A 3,804-nucleotide genomic window follows, 5' to 3' on the forward strand; every position below is an offset into this window, starting at 1 on the left:
GCAACCCATGTGCTTTGGGCTCTTTTGTTGTCCTATCCATTCTGACCAATCCTCTCCATTCCGGAATAGCCTCTGGAAACCAAAGAACCAAGCCCCCACCACGTGACAGTTCAACCCCATCCGTGTGCCAAGGGCTCCTTTGTGATGTCACGGCCTGTCCTCTCCATTCCGGAATGGGCCCTGGCAACCAAAGAACCAACGCCCTACAACCCCCATGTGAAGCCCCACCTTTGTGCCATGGGCCCCATTGTGATGTCACGGTCTGTCCTCTCCATTCCAGAATAGTCCCTGGAAACCAAAGAACCAACACCCCACAAGGTCAGAATGCAGTCCCAGCCGTGTGCCAGGGGCCCCTTTGGGATGTCACAGCCTGTCCTCTCCATTCTGGAATAGCCCCTGGAAACCAAAGAACCAACACCTCAGCCCCCCACAGTGCAGCCCCACCTGTCTGCCACGGGACTCTTTGGGATGTCACGGCCTTTCCCCCAGCAAAGAAAGCCTGCAACCTTTGGGTTTCACATGCACTTGGGGGCCACCCTGGGCACTCCATGGGCAGCAAGAGCTTTCTGTGCTGGCCCTTTTTGTCTGGCAGGAATCTTTGTCTGTGTTCAATTTGGGGAGTTGGACTGGCAATTTCAGTGCAGGGCTCCTGCAAGTGAACGACAGCCCTTCCCTCCAGGAAAGAAAGCCCTTACCCTCGCTCTCTTCTCCTGTTCCTTAAAACACAGCCTGCAGGGGAGCTTTCTGGCATCTCTTCTCTTGGGAATTGGGAGGATAGACCCGCTCCCATGTTTAACACCTCAGGCAAAACCACCCTTTGAACACCTTTCCCAACCCTCCCCAACCTTTCCCAAAGCCCAGATTTTACAGGCGTCCTGTCATTCTGGCCCAATCTCACCCAAGCCCACAAACCAGGACAGAAACCTCTCAGCCTCACGCTGCCTCCTTCCCATTGCTGTGCCTTATGTGCAGGCAAAAGGCCTTCAAATCAAGGACCCAAAATTCATGGCCTGTTCTTTCTCCCGGAAAAGAAGGCGTGCTGAACTCTCCAGACCAGGCAATTGGAAGATCTCCCCCAAACTCCTTTGCTACACGCTGCAGGGCCAACGATTCCTCTGCTCTGCCCTGTCGGCGCTGCTTTGTCTCCTCTGGGTCCCCAGAAACTGTCAGCGAAAGCCGGGCAATAAAATGTCTGAGCAGTTGCTTGGGTTCCAGAGGTGACCCTACTTCATTCAGTGCTGAAGGGACACAGCAATTGCTCTCTAACACCTGTACATCAGTTCTCAAAACTTGTAACTATTTTGACATTTTTGCAAACAAAAGAATTCCTGTCCATTGTCTTACCAGTTCTCTGCAGGAATTCTTCTTCTCTCTTCCACTGGCTCTTGATCTCTCACTTTGCATGATGCTTAGTCCACAATTGTTGTCCTTTTCTTGTCTTTTCCCTAGATAGGGGGAGCCTCAGTAACTGTGGGTGTCAGTTTTGTCTTCGTCTCTGCTTTCTCTAAGGGTCTTTGTGCTTTAGAAATTCTGCCTTCTTGGTGTCCAGGTCTCAAAACTAGATTTCTCTGCCAGGTCTCTGACCACTGAAATATGGCAGGCCTTAAACTTTGACTTGGTTTTTCGAACAAATGGCCATGGCCCAGAACTTGTCCCTCATCCATTGTCTCTTGCCCCCATTCAATCTCCTGCCAGCAGTTTCTCCCCACTGCTGGCTGGGCTCCTTTGTCAAGCCCTAGAACTTGTTGGCTAACGGGCCCAGTCCTGTTGCCTATTTTTCGTGGGAATCTGCAGGAGGGCCTTGAGTCTTGCATGAGCAAAGTGGCAGAGGAGCCCAAGCTGGCTTGCAGTGTGGATGTGCTGGAGGGTAGGAAGGCTGTGCAGAGGGACCTGGACAGGCTGGAGCTCTGGGCCGAGCCCGTGGGCATGAGGTTCAAGAGTGCCTTTGGTGCCTTTGGTGCCTCTGGTCACACTAACCCCCTGCAGCTCCAGGCTGGGGGCAGAGGAGCTGCAAAGGGTCCCCGTGGGAGAGGCCCTGGGGGTGCTGGTGGACAGAGGCTGAAGCTGAGCCAGCGGGTGCCCGGCTGGGCAAGAAGGCCAAGGGCAGGCTGGCCTGGATCAGAAAGAGTGTGGCAGCAGGAGCAGGGCAGTGATGCTTCTGCTGGACTGGGCACTGGTGAGGCCACAGCTGGAGTGCTGTGTCCAGTTCTGGGCCCCTCAATTCAGGGAGAACCTTGAGGGGCTGCAGTGGGTGGAGGGCAGGGCAATGGAGCTGGGCAAGGCTCTGCAGGGCATGTGCTGTGAGGAGCAGCTGAGGGAGCTGGGCTTCTCCAAGCTGGAGAAGAGGAGGCTCGGGGCTGACCTTCTCCCTGTCCACAACTTGCTGACAGGAGGCTGGAGCCAGGTGGGGGTCAGCCCCTTGTCCGAGGCAACAGGCGATAGGACAAGAGGACACGAGGACCTGCCTGTCAGGGGCTGTTTGTCAGGGCCAGGAGCAGGACTTTTTGGAAAGAAAGAGGGATTAGGTATTGAAATGGGCTGCCCAGGGAGGTGGTGGAGACCCCGTCCCTGGAGGTGTTTAAGCAAAGACTGGCCATGGCCCTGAGTGCCGTGCTCTGCTTGACGTGCTGGGGATGGGGCGTAGGCTGGACGCCGGTTGATCTCCCAAGTCTCTGATCTCACAACCTCAGGGGCTCTGGGCTTCTGTACCATCCCAGCCTTTGGGGACAGCGTGCTGGTGGCTCAGAGGCTCCGTCCTTGCCTTGCCTTGCCCATCTGCTGGCTGCCAGGCAAGGGCCTTGTGACATCACAGCCTCTGTGGAAGAGCGCGGTGGCTGAAAAGTGTCAGCGCTGCGTCCCCGTGCCCAGAGCCTGGGCAGAAGTCGGCTGGCAGGGACGGGCAGAGACTGTGCAGAGGTGTCAGCTCGTCCCGCAGCAGCACGATGGCCAACCAGGGCATCTGCTGGCTCCTCAGGCTCTCTGTGCTCCTGCTCTTGCCTGGCCCACTCGAGCCTTGCAGCCGTGCCACAGGTGCCATTGGTGAGAAGCGGGGTTTTCCTTGCATGGCCCCTTGCCAGAAAAGGCAGGAGAGGCTGGAGAGAGGGGAAGGAGGGGGGTCAGGCCGCTGGGATGGTGCCGGCGGGCCGTGAGCCCGAAGCCAGCAAGGCCTTGGGCCCAGACGGTGTCAGGGGGGGACTGAGAGCCCCCAGGGAGGAGGAAAGCTGGGCAGACCCCAAGGCTCCTGGGCCTCTTTTTTGGCAACCCTTTGGCGAAGGCCCCCAGGCAGAGGTGGGGCTCAGTCCCTGCCCAGCAATGGGGCACAGGTTGAGCCCCAGGGAAAGCAGAGCCAGAGCCTGAGCTCTCCTTCCTGCAGCGTCTGCCTGGGCCAGCCCAGCCAGGCCTGAGTCTCTCCAGGAGAGACCAAGCCCAGCCAGAGAGGGCTCAACCCTCTGAGGCTGCACTCACTGCAAAGGGAACAAAACATTGCCCCAGAGGACATCCTGCCCCCAAATGGAGAACTGGACAGGTCAAGAATAAAAAAGTCATCCCCCTCCATTGTTCAAGAAATGTTTCGACCTCTTTCCTAAAAGCAACATCCAGGACTCGGGTCACTCAGTTTTCTCTCGGACAAGGCTTTGCAGGGACTGCTTGGGAAAGGGAAGGCCTGGGGCCCCAGGGCAGATGGGTGAGGCTGCACTCTGGGGGGGTTGGCCTTTGACTCTTGGCTTCCAGGGGCCCCCAGGAGTCAGTGAGCCGGGCTAGGGACGAGGGGCAGGACTGGCTGGGATTGCCTGTGGGGCCTGG

The sequence above is a fragment of the Corapipo altera genome, unplaced genomic scaffold (assembly GCF_003945725.1).
Source record: "Corapipo altera isolate COAL_440 unplaced genomic scaffold, ASM394572v1 61248, whole genome shotgun sequence".
Taxonomy (NCBI): domain Eukaryota; kingdom Metazoa; phylum Chordata; class Aves; order Passeriformes; family Pipridae; genus Corapipo; species Corapipo altera.